General features: G+C 41.4%; 1 long non-coding RNA gene across 1 annotated transcript in view; it reads left to right on the forward strand.

The window, feature by feature from the left end:
• LOC132379871 (uncharacterized) overlaps positions 1-11,944 on the forward strand; it is a 47,204-nt gene extending 35,260 nt beyond the window's left edge. The window contains exons 3-5 of the long non-coding RNA XR_009507552.1: positions 5,463-5,571; positions 9,086-9,150; positions 9,371-11,944. This is a non-coding gene — a long non-coding RNA (uncharacterized LOC132379871). The remainder of the gene's footprint in view (positions 1-5,462; positions 5,572-9,085; positions 9,151-9,370) is intronic.
• Positions 11,945-13,709: the final 1,765 nt, after the last annotated feature.

Raw genomic sequence — 13,709 nt, forward strand, 5'->3', positions numbered from 1 at the left:
TCCAGTTCCCCCATTTTTACCAGCACCTGGATGAATTTTACCTTGCAGGGGATTGCCTTATGTGGGGATTGAGAGTTGTAAAGTGTTGGAGGAACTATAGGCTGATCATCTAGGCCTGGACAAAATCAAAGCATTGGCTCAAAGCTTTTTTTCTGGTGGCCTGGGATAGATCACCAGAATGAGCAGTTTGCCATGTACTGTTCAACACATCAGAAGATGCCAAGAGAAGTGCCTCTCCATCCCTGGGAATGGCCTACATTGCCCTGGCAGGGGATATATATGGATTTTGCCAGTCCATTTATGGGTATGAGTTTCTTGGTTGTAGTGAATGCAGCTGCAAATTGGCCAGTAGTGTTCCCAATAGCCCTCACTACTGCCACGAGCACTGTTAATGTGTTGAGAAGACTCTTCTCGAGGACTGGTGTTCCAGAACTCTTAGTCAGAGCTAATGGACCACAGTTTGTTGTGGAACAGTTTCAGTCGTTCCCTGAAAATGAATGGAATAAGATATGTTACATCTGCACCATATCACCCAGCTATGAGTGGCTTGGCAGAAAGTTTCTCCCAGAGTCTAAAGAGCCTGCAATGTCAATGTCAGCAGAACACACTACACTGACTCTGAATCAGAAGCTCGCCAATTTTATCCTTACATACCGTATTACAGAACACTCTACAACCAACAACTCACCAGCTATGTTGTTCCTGGGTCACGTGTTATCCCTTGTGTTCACAGGATAAACAGATAAGACAAATTGAGGGCTCCTCAAACAAGAAGGTTCAATGTTTCACTCCTGGATATACTGGCAAGGGACTACAGAGGTGATCAAAAGTGGATATTTGGAAAGATTAAGGACAGAACTAGACCAGTCTACTACACAGTGGAAATTGCATTTGATATATTCTGGAGGCAACACAACAATCAGCTGAGGAGAGCAGAGTCAAATGTTGGAGAAGAAAGATGCCCAGAGCTGTCAAAACCACTTCCTTCAGTCCCAGAGTCAATTTCTACACCCCCACAGAGGAGGCCCTGGAAACTGGTATTGTTTCACAGCCACAAGTGTCAGCAGCAGTGCAGAGTGAGCCACCACCCCTCTTGTCAGGAGAGACGTTATCCCACAAGTGTACAAAATCTTCCACAGTGATTAAATCTTCGGGCCTGAATAGCACAGTTTAAAATTTATTATGCTGTGGATGTCTATATAGTAGTTGTATTATATAGTATGCTATATATACATATGTATATAGATGCTTGGAGAACATTATGTTACATATTTGAGTTGAGCTGCGTTGCATATTGAATTGTAGCTAAGCAGAGGGGACTGTTGTATATTGAATACTTCAGTAATATTTGAGTAATATTGTAAGTATCTTGTTTGATTAAGTATCACACCCAAAATGCTGGAGGAACTCAGTAGCCAGGTGGAAAAGAGTATAGTAATGTTTTGGGCTGAAACCCTTTGACAGGACTGGAGAAAAGAAGCTGAGGAGTAGATTTAAAAGGTGGGGTGAGGGGAGAGAGAAACACAAGGTGAAAGGGAAAGCCTGAAGGGGGAAGGATGAATTAGAGAGCTGGAAAGTTGATTGGTGAAAGACACAGAAGGCCATGGAAGAATGAAAAGGGTGGGAGGAGCACCAAAGGGAGGCAATGGGCAGGCAAGGAGATAAAGTGAGAGAGGAAAAGGGAATAGGGCATGGCGAAGGAGTGGGGGCAGGAGGCATTACCAGAAGTTCGAGAAATCGATGCTTATGCCATCAGGTTGGAGGCTACACAGATGGAATATAAGGTGTTGTTCTTCCAAACCAAGTGTGGCCTCATCACAAGGAGGAGGCCATGGATTGACATATTAGAATGGGAATTGGAAGTGGAATTAAAATGGGTGGCCACTGGGAGATCCCGCTTTTTCTGGTGGATGGAGTGTAGATGGAGTGTCGCCTCACCTGGAAGGACTGTTTAGGGCCCTGAATGGTGGTGAGGGAGGAGGTGTAGGGCAGCTGTAGCACTTGTTCTGTTTGCAAGGATAAGTACCAGGAGGGAGATCAGTGGTAAGGAATGAATGGACAAGGGAGTCGCGTATGGAGTGATCCCTGTGGAAAGCTGAAGGGCGGGGGGTGTGAGGGAAAGATGTGCTAGGTGGTGGGATCCCGTTGGAGATGGCAGAAGTTTTGGAGAATGATGTGCTGGACATGGCGGCTTTTGGGGTGGTGGGTGAGGAACTTTTGATTAATTTTGGAGTTAGAAAACCTAATAATCTCTGCCTATCCCACTTGTACCCAGAGCAAGACATCATATCATCACCCTACTGGGCCGCTCTGTCCAATGCCTGTGCATCACTATCCCTGGTCCCACCTCTTGGTGGATTTCTTCAGTGATTTTCCCCTCTTCAGATTGAAACACTACCAGTACGGTGGCTGTTGACTGTTTCTCCAAGGCTGCCCACTTCATTGCTCTCCCCAATGCCATAAGGGATTCCAGTCACCCCTCTTCCCTGACCAGGAGATTGATGTTGTTGAACAGTTGGTCCACTGCTATAAGCATACGTAGGGATGGGCCAGAGATTCTCTCGTGTGCTTGGAAACAATATGCCTGGCAGGCTCATCAGCTCCACCAGCAGGTGAAGTCTCTCAAGCCAGGGGAAAAAGTCTGGCTGGCATCTAGAGATCTTCTTCTGAAAGATGAGAGCTGTAAGTTTGTCCCATGCTATGCGGGACCATTCGCAGTGGAGAAAGCCATCAACAAAGTTTCATATAGATTGTGCCTGCCATCATCAGTGAAGATTCATTCAGGGTTCCATGTTTCCAAGCTTAAGCTGGAGTCTTCATCCTCCCTTGATCCTGTCAGCCCCTCTCCACCTCCTCCCTGCTTGGGTGTTTCCTGGTCTGTTCTATGCAGCACCCTCTTAAATCTTGTCGGGTGCAGGGTAGGATCTGGTATAAGACCATAAGACATAGGAGCAGAATTAGGCCATTCAGCCCATTGAATCTGCACCACCATTCTATCATGGTTGAACCTGGATCCCACTCAACACCATACACCTGCCTTCTCGCCATATCCTTTGATGCCCTGACCAATCAGGAAACAACTTACACCTTAAATATACCCATGGACTTGGCCTCCACCACAGCCTATGGCAGAGCATTCCACAGATTCACTGCTCTCTGGCTAAAAAAAATCCTCCTTACCTCTGTTCTAAAAGGTTGCCCCTCAATTTTGAGGCTGTGCCCTCTAGTTTTGGCTATCCCCACCATAGGAAACATCCTCTCCATATATACCTTATCTAGTCCTTTCAACATTCGGTAGGTTTCAATGAGATCCCCAGCATTCTTCAAAATTCTAGTGAGTACAGGTCCACTATCTCATGATAAAGAATCTCTTGGATAGGGAGTGTTACGGCCCTGAGGAACATCTTGGGTTCTGGCTCAAGATATCTTGGACAAATCCCACACCTGCAAGTGGACCATATCCTCCATTCCCTGTCTGTTCAGATATCTCCCTAAATCTTCTTAAATGATGCTTTAGTATCTGCTTCACCTGATCTGGAAGAACATTCCAGGCACCAACCTGTATGAAAAATATGCTTTGAAAAGATTAGATTTCTCAACTCTCACCTTAAACCTTTACCCTCTAGTATGCCTTGGAAAAGAAAGAACTCTATCTACCCTATCTATGCCTCTACTAACTTAATGTATTTTTAAATGTAGCATCTCAGAGTCTGCCACTCAAGAGAAGATAATCATTGTTTGTCTAAACTCTTCTAAAAGCCAATGCAACGATGATCTAGGCAACATCATGGTGAAGCTCATCTACCATCATTTCCCAGAGCTCCTATTCTTCCTATAATGTAAAAACCAGAAATGTATGCATTACTCAAAATGTGGCCTAATAAAACTTTACACAGCTGCAGCATAATTTCCCAAATTTAAAATCAATGCCACAACCAAAGTAACAATGCTGTTTGCCTTCCTTAAAATTATATCTATTTATGCTGCCGCTTTTAGAGATCTAGGGGCTTGCTCCCCAAGATACCTCTGTGCATCAGTGTTCCAAAGAGTCCTGCCATCTACTGTGTACTTTCCCCTTGAATCTGAGCTCTCAAAATGTATCACTTATTATCTGTGTGGATTAAACTCCATCTGTGTTTCCTCCACCAAAATTTCCAACTGTTCGTACCTACACAATGGAGTACTATATTCAGTATTGGTCAACTCATTACTGAAAGGATGTGAAAGCCTTGGAGAGGGTGCAAAGGATATTTAATAGGATGCTACCTAGATTAAAGAGCACACCCTATGTGGAAAGATTGAGTGAGCTTGTGTTTTTCTCTTCTCTTTGGAGTGAAGGAGGGTCAGAGATGACTTGATAGAGGTGTATATAAGATGAGAAGAGGCATAATCAGAGCGGACAGCCAGCGCTTTTCTTCCAGGGTGGAAATGGCTAATATGAAATTGAATAATTTTAAAGAGATTTGAGGAAAGTATGGAGGTGGGGTGGGAGGAAGAGTTTTTAGGGGGTGGTGGATGCATGGTATGGGCTGCCAGGGATGCTGGCAGAGGCAGATGCATTAGGGACATTTAAGGTACACTTAAACACCTGTATGAAAGAAATATGGAGGAATATATAGGAGGGAAGTGTTAGACTGGGTAGATTAAAAGGGTGGCACAACATCGTGGGATGAACCACCTGCACTGTTCTGTATTCTATGATCTATAACCTGAAATATCCTTTGCCAATTTCCTCCTATCCACCAGTTTTCATGTCAACTGCAAACATGCTAATCAGTCCACCAACAGTTTCCTCCAAATTATTAAATATCAAAAACAACAAAGCACTGGTCCTTGCAGACCACTAGTACTGGTCACAGACCTTTAGTTCAGAATAATGCATCCATCACTACCCCGTCTTCTGTAAATAATCCTAACGTCCATGATTTTCCAGTTGTAAATCCAATTGCTAAGAATCTTCATCAATAATTTCCCTACCACTTATTTAAGTGTACAGTTTCCTTGTTTGTCTCTGTTACTCTTCTTAGCTAAAAGAACAATATTGGCTATTCTCTAGTCTTCTGGCATCTTTCCATGGCTAAAGATGACATAAAGTTCTATGCCAAAGCCTCATAAATCTTTTCCTTGGCTTCACTTGGTATCCTGAGATAGATCTGATCAGTCCCTGAGGACTTACACAAATTAATATTTTTCAAGATACCTAACATCTTTTTCATATTATTGTCATGTACTGGAATCTTAACAAACCCCTCCCTAATCTCACTATCATACATGATTGTGACCTTGGTGAATATGATGCAAAGTATTCAAAAGATCTCAATCACTTCCTTTAGTTCTATGCATAAATTCCTTCCTTTGTCCCTGTCCCACCTAAATCCTTGGATTTAAGGGTGATGTACTAAAATACCCTGATTAATCTTGCAAGAAAATTATGCTGCTTATGTTGTGCTGTGCTCACAAAGGACTGGACCCAGGTGTGGATGAATGGCAGGATCCCCAGGAAGAGATGGAAACAAGAAGTTAAAACGTCAGAATCAGAGTCTTGGAGCAGTGACTGAGCGACACCACAAGGTAATTCATTCTCTCTGACACGATGAGCCCACTAAGGCACTGAATGAGTTTAAATAATCACAGGAAACACATACCAACCACAGTAAATTGAACTGAAAGCAGAAGAGCTTTACAGCTCTAGTTAAGATAATGCATAGTAAATACAGGTGCTCAGAAACCACAGAAGTCACAGGGCTCATGACAGCTTAAAGTTGGTAGATACAACACTCAGTCAATTTCAGTCTACATAGTTAACAATGACTTTCAATGTACTCCCTCACTCTGAGGTAGCCTATTACATTATCTTAGCATTATACTCCTGTTGTTTTCTTGAGAAAAGAGAAAAATAACAACAAACACAATTAAGCAATTTTCACACTGTTTTTAATACTTTGGTAATTTGCTTGTAGTGTGGTGGACTCAAGGTGAACAGCTGCATTCAGACAACACTTACGTTGTTTAGATTTCCAGCATCTGCAGATTTTCTTGTCTTTGACCGTGGAGAGGAGTCTCAGTCAGTTAGCTGAATTCACCTGCATGTGTGCATGGCAGTGTAATTCTCCTGAAACGTACAGCCTAAAACTTCACTCCTTAAACAGACATGTTAGAATGGTTAACCACCTTATAGTTAGCAGTAATCTTGACTATTCCAGTGCAGTCCTGACAGCCCTCTTTAATTCTAGCCCTTCTGTTAGAGATTTATCCAGTATATTGCTATCAAGTTCCAACTTTCAACATCCACTCCAACTATATCTCTCAGGCTCTTCCTCTCACATTAAACTCTTGAATTTAAAATTCCAACCTTAATTTTCAGGTCTTTAAAGGCCTCACCCCTCTCACCATCAGTGATCTCCTGCAGATCTACATGATTCCAAATTGTTAACACTCATCCATTTCTGGACCCATGTTGATTAACGTATTACTGGCATTGTTCAAAATTAGGAATGGCTATGAATTCTCCCCAGAAACCCTCTATTCAGTTGCCCTTTGAGATACTTCTTCAAATATTCCTCTTTGCTTAGCTTTTGGTCATCTGCTTGTAATGCCCTGGGAAAGTTTTCACTGTTAATGTAATGGCTTTTCTGTAGTAGCAGTGGCTGGGTTATGACTAGAGATAACGGGAGCTATGGAATGTGCGCCGTCCAATGAAGGGAGTATTTTATTTCTTCTCGTGTGCCTGAGAGTGAGGTGTTCTACCTCTGTTGTTTGGCGGGAGATGAAGAGAGAAGATACCTGAAAGGAGTGGACTTGGAGTGGGGTCGGGAGTCGACGAAACCCGGGGGAAATCAATGGAGGACCACCGGAAGGGAAACTGTGAGCTCCAATGTGCACATTAGACTATCTCATTAAAATGGGCCCTTTACTTTTTGTTTTTCTTTACTAATCCTCAACTGAAATTAAGAATTATAACGCTAAATCATTTAATTGCATATGCTGTACTGTCTGTTATTTTGTGGTACTGGAAACACATCACGCAGCATCCACACAAGCGAGGTTTTGCACCTCCAATTTCACACTTTTGTCCGGGCCAGAGACTGTCTTCCCTAGACTAATGCCACCGGCCAAACCTGGGGGTTACATCCTCTTCAAGCGATGCAACACTTCTTGAGCCATTTTGCTATATTAAAAATCAAATTAATGCAAATTAATATCATCTCCTGGTTCATATTATCTTTTTATTAGCTGTGCAGCAGACATGACAATTTCAGAAGGTTTTGAGGAGCTGTGCTGGAAAGGATTAGGCAATTCATATAACATGTTCCGTTTACGATGTAATTAGCTGCTGTACTACTGTCCTCTGGTTTGTGGACCTGTTTGGCTCACATGGCAGGGTTAAATCCTTCTTCTAAAGAGCATTTTTATGAATACCCCATGTAGAAAAGTTACTTAGCTGCAAGGATTTCATTTTTTCATCACTAACCAGCTCTCGGTCAAGACAGTGATTTTGTGTAATGGTGAGCTCTTTTAACAACCGATTAATTGGCTGTAAAACACTTTGGGAGTTCTCAGAATACAAAAGGCATAATACAGATGGTGGCACAGCTAGGTAATGATTAGCATAATACTATTACGGCACCAGTGACCCGAGGTTTGATGCTAGGGAAATGGTTTTGTTGAATGATCTGTAGAATTCCTATCAGTAGGTCATTTATGGTGGTTGAAAAAACTGAATGACAGGTAAGTGTTTGTCAACAGGTTACATACGAGGATAGAGGCTAGAGATGGACCTTTAAATGTGCCAGTTTGCATCATTTGGCAATGGACGGTTCTTGACACTAAAAGGCCAGCAAGTTTCAGATAGATCAAAATGCATCTTTCACTGAGCTGATAATCTTTCAGCTGTGATTGGTATGTATCTTGTAGTGTGTTCACAGGAACAATTTTCAGAACATAAGACACCTTCACTGAAGCATATTATTTAGAGACTTCCCTTGGCAACTTCCCACTGCTGGACTACACAACCACCACCTGGTTGAGGCAGTTCCCCTTTAATTTATGCCAATACAGCCATTCATTTATGTTGTGAAAGTTTGTATCTGTATGGGTAGCCAGTCAGTCCATTAGTCAACAGAAATGCTAGAAGTGATGTCCAATGTGCATTGCACATTATTGGATGTTATTGCTGATGTCTGGACTCCTCCACACATGATCTCATCAGACACATTTAGGACCCAGAAGCAAAATGATAGAATTTGTGTAACTTACCCTAAGTCCTTGATTTTAATTTTGTGAATGATTTCATATTCATGTTGAATGAAGCTGCAGCCAAATATTGTGGTGCTCGCATAATCTATATTCCAAGCAACCTTTCAAAAGTTCATTCAGAATTAGTGCAAATTCAGGACATTCACATGACCATTGCTTTTGCAGGTGATCGAGATATACTGTATTAACGAATAACAAGCAACATTGCATTTAGAAGGTCTTTGGATGTGTACATGAAAGGTTGGATCAGCAGGGAGCAGATGAAGTCACACTGAGTGGTTCTGCTTTGACTGGCATAATCATGATGAGCCAAGTCGCTTCTTAATATGTCAACTTTCTCAACTTCTGTTTAAAGAACTTCAGCAAAGTGTGGCAGTGAACTTCATGTGCTGTGCAAATTTCCTCATACATAGATCATTGGCAGCATATTTGTGTAGGGTTTTATGATCACAATGTATAGTTCAGATCATAAGAAAAGAATAGACCGTGATCTACAATCAGATCTTGAACATTACATAAAACCTTAAATGTCAAAAACTGAGGAACAACAAATCGATGATTATAACTTAATCTAAGGAAGATCAGAACTTATGTTATTTTCAAGCAGAATAAATTTAGAACAATAATCGATTGTTGAAGCAGTTTAAAAGTATGTAAAATGATTCAATCTAGAAGAATTTGATATACTTCAGAACTTTTTACTGCCATAGTTAAAAAATCAGCAACAAATTTGAAGGTGGTATGTTGATGCCTATGAGAATGGCATTGGGAATGTGGTGTACAAACATCTTGAATTTATTTTTCCTGTCTTTCCTGTGCTTCTTTCTAGAAAGCACTAAAAGGTTACTAAAAGAAAACTTTCATGCCCTCTTAAAAGTTTCTTCGCCCAGACAGGTAATGTGATCAACCATTCTAGTTAGCCTACCCCCAGACTGCTTATCTGTACTGCACTGTAAACACTTTAAACCACTTCTTATTATCCTGCTTACATTGTAAATATATACTGGTGTTTATGTATTTGTGTATATCTAATTCCATGTCTGTACTTCTAACTTTATTCTTATCTAATTCTTTATTCTGTATAATTGTTGACTGTTGTCTTTTTTTGTTGCAGGTCACACCAGCACATCACAGCAATACCCTAATACTTGTAATTATACAGTATACACCAAATAAAATTGATCCTTGATAGGTGGACATGAACTGTGTTGTTCAAGATTTAGTTAACAGCACCTTTAAACCAAATGCATCACCAGTCTCAGACCTGCTCAATGAGCAAACACTACCATTCAAGACTTTTACCTAATTTGACATGCTTGTCTGTTATGAGCATTTAACTCACGGTGGTACATATTACCTCATATTCAACCGTGATCAGTATTCACTCAAACACTTCCCCCTTTCCTTTGCAAGACATGGTACTGCATAATCAGAAGCTGCTGCAGCTGACTGGCTGAAGAGAAGTGCATTTCCTTTCTCACATAAACAGGATTTGGGAGAAGAATGAAAAGTGAAGATGGAAACATGCCATGATTCATTTTGGTACTGCTGGCCAGTTTAACTGTTGCTGCTGCTTGTAAATTAAAAGGCTGATTTTAAAGCAGGATGTCCACATGGGGAAAATGAGAGTTACGAGGGCTCAGGCTTGGGCCCATTTTGTGGCCTATATGACACTGAAATGTTCGATACATTAGCAGGCTGATCAGAAAATCTATGTCAAGGACCAATCTCGCATTCACTTCTGCAATTCTTTCACTCACATATCTTCAAATTACATTGAGGGAGACCTCTGGCTCATTATTTGCTTCATGCCAAAATGAAGCCCATCCCTTCCAACACAGCAGCGGAGAGTGACTCCATTAACACACTTCTGAGCTCAATCATAACGTAGCAGATTATGGTGCTACTTTGAGGGAGAAACAAGCAGAAGCCATTTAGACATCTGGACAAGCCTTGGAAGGTCAGGCTCCCTTTGTTCAAGCCCCAGCTGGTTCGGGTGACTGCCATCGTGGCTTTGAATGCCAGAGTTAATGGTGCTTGCAGGAAATCAGAGCACTATAGCAGTCTGCACTGTGTCACAGTCCTTCCATGTACGGCGTTGCTTGAGATTGTCTCCGCTGCAGCTTCCCATCAAGATAGGTAGCATTCTGTAGGAGCACTGGCCCTGACAAAGGCACAGGGAAACCAGACAATAGTGAATCTTGTACCAATTGCTTCTTAACATCACTGGTTATTTGCCTCTAAAACATGAGTCAGGCCACAAAATGCCCTGGTTGAGTTTAGGCAGAGTGAGTGACTGCCTGATAAACTGGTGATTTTGGCGGGTACTGCAAACCCCCCTGTGAAAATCTTGCTAACTAACAGATTTTCATTTTCAGATACTGTTGACTTCATTCAAAGCAAAGATCAATAGATTTCAGTAAGTTAAAGGTCTGGAGAGATAAGGAGACTATACTGGGAAAAAACACTGAGGCAGAAGATCTACCATGATATTGATGAAGGGTGGGACAGGACCAAAGAGCTCAAGGCCTCTCCTCCTATATTTAAATTTTTATTTTCCCTTTTCTGGTCTTAATGTGCAATCTGTATTCCACTTTGGTGTTCAAGGAAAACAGCCAGCCAGATTGTTTTTAACACATGCCATTATTAAAACAGTCCACTCTATAAAGGTACAGTAAATCCCACTGTGTTGTAATGCAACGTTTAATGTAGCTCCTGGTCAGGTGATGAATTTGGTATGAGCAGCAACTTGTTGATTCTCAATGACTGCTCAGTCCTTTGCAGTGTGTGCTAAATTTGACAATGTAGTCAAGTATATAACTACATTCGCTGTTTGATCAAAATGTAGCATCATTCACTGAGTTATCATGGATGGATGTTTGGATTGCCACAGTGAGCTATACTCCTTGACAGGAGTCAAACAGAGCTGCATCATCATGCCTACACTATTTACCATCTTTACTGCTGCCTTCCTTCATCTTATTGGCCAGGAGCTGTCCCAATCATGTACAGAATGGACAACATCTGTTTCAACCTCAACCGGTTGAAGGCCAAGAACATGGTCAGCATCAGCAGTATCATGGTGCTTATAAATCCTAATTACAATGCAGCTGGACTTGAGATATCTTTCTATATTATTGCAATGTATTCTAAAGTGATTAATTTGTCAAGCAAAGTCTCAATCCAGACTTCAGTCTTACACAGATTTTCATCAGATCATCTATTTGTTTAGTTAGCAACTTTACTGAGTGATCTGGTTTCCACTTATATCCTAAAACATGAGGGTTGGTAGGTTAATAGGCCTCAACTAACTGGGACATGCCCTCTTCTCATTGCTACCATCTGAGAGGAGGAACAGGAGCCTGAAGATGCAGACTCAACATTTTAGGAACAGCTGCTTCCCCTCTGCCATCAGATTTCTGAACAAATAATGAACCCATGAATGCTAACTCACTATTTTGCTCTCTGTTTCCACAACTTATTTATATTTCAATGTATTTCTTATTGTACTTTATAGCACATTTTATGTATTCTATTGCCCTGCTGCAACAAAACAACAAATTTCAGGACACACCTCTGTGATAATATACCTGACTCTGATTCTAACTGCTGGTAATAACAATGACATTGCATCAGTTTCCTTTGCCTCTCAATGAACTAAAATTATGGAAACAAATTTTGTGGAATCTATTTCATAGATCCTCAAATACAATATTTTGAGGCATCTCCAGATGACCACTGGGAGTTTAAGAATGAACTTACACTCAGTTAAACCAGTGGCACAAAATTGTCCTGTCGACTGGCATTCTGCAGAGTCAAGTGTATGGCAATGTAATCTAAATCCACATCCCTCACGACCAGCTGCAGACTATTGGTTTATCTTTATTTGATTTCTGAAACTCCCTGATAACAAGGTAGTAATTCATGGCATCCAAGACACAATTGACATTTGCTTAACACAGGCAGATGTTCCCCTGCGCAATGTTGGAGAACACGGTCCCTTTCAAGTATTAGGGGCTCCTGAGCTAAGAAGTACAGCAGTAGCGCCTCACGGCATGCAATGAAACAAATGAGGAAAGCTGAAATATTTGGAAGAACCACCTTCACAGATTTGTTGGTGTACTTGTTTTCATCTTTCAATGCACCACCTTTCCGGAGTTCTGATTATCCGAATAGAGCAGAAGACCATAGTGAGGGCTGAGTCAACAAATATGGTTTGGAGAAATGCAATGTTTGGTTTTTTCCAACTATTCAGATTATAATTGAAAAAAGCAAGTAGATCTGGGGGGTTGTCACAGGAAAAAAATGGTCTTTTTCCCACAGTTCCATTATCCTCTGATTTATAGTGTGAAGTTGGGGTGTAGATACCTACTCTGGGGGCTGTTAGTCCTACATGAATAAGCGTGTGAAGTGTGAAAGAAGTGAATTATTAATTTGCAGCTTGGACCATGGGGATCTTTCATTTTTGGTGCTTTATCTGATTCCACTTTCAGTTCAGTTTATCTACTCTTCAGTGATATTTTGGTGAGCTGGGAAATTGTGTTTTATTGATTTTTTTTTGTGTTTTGTGTTTCATTGTGTTTTAGACACATACTCCCAATTAGATTGCTGCCAGACTGGTCATCACTAACACTTTGATGTTTCAACAAGAAAGACTGGGATAAATAACACAATTTGCTTAACAGCAGTCCTTATTGAAAATTGGTTTGCACTTACCCCCTCAACAGCCATCTCAGAGGCCACAAACGAGAGTAGATTTAAGTCCCATATCAACCTGGGGGTCTGATATAGAGTCCTACATGTGACACGGGTGCTTTCTTTATGATTGGGAATCAGCTACTTTGGAAAATTATCAGGATCAGTCTACCTCCTTCTCTCTTCTCAAGGAAAAGAAAAAAGACCGAGCTCTTCATGAGGTGAGAGACTCTATGATCTCCTTAATTCAGCAGAAGTTTGCACATGGGCCATGTCTCTGGCACAAGCTTGCAAAGAGTCATACATTCGGAAATTCAGCTCACCATACATTGCCACAGGCAATGCGATCCAAAATCTAAGATGTGGCAGTGATTGTGGCCAAAGTTTGTGGACGATCTTAGGCCAAACTCTGCAGAAGCCTTGCTCCTCTGTCATTAATGTAGAAATGTTCCCTGGAACACCATTATGGCCAGGGCTTCCTGGATTACTTCTGCTTCTCCCAACCTCCTATCTAACACAATCTGCCTTTAATACCATCAATCCAAGTAAACTGATTCCTAAGCTCTGGAACCTGGGTCCTAGCACTCAGATCTGCTGCTGGATCTTCAACTTCCTCACAGACAGGACCCAGGCTGTAAAAATAGGGGACAAGCTCAACTCTACAATCACTCTGAGTACCGGTGCCCACAAGGTTGTGTACTCAGCCCTCTGCTGTACTCACTGTACACCCATGATTGTGTAGCCAAGTTTCCATCGAA

Source organism: Hypanus sabinus, chromosome 2 (assembly GCF_030144855.1).
Source record: "Hypanus sabinus isolate sHypSab1 chromosome 2, sHypSab1.hap1, whole genome shotgun sequence".
NCBI lineage: Eukaryota > Metazoa > Chordata > Chondrichthyes > Myliobatiformes > Dasyatidae > Hypanus > Hypanus sabinus.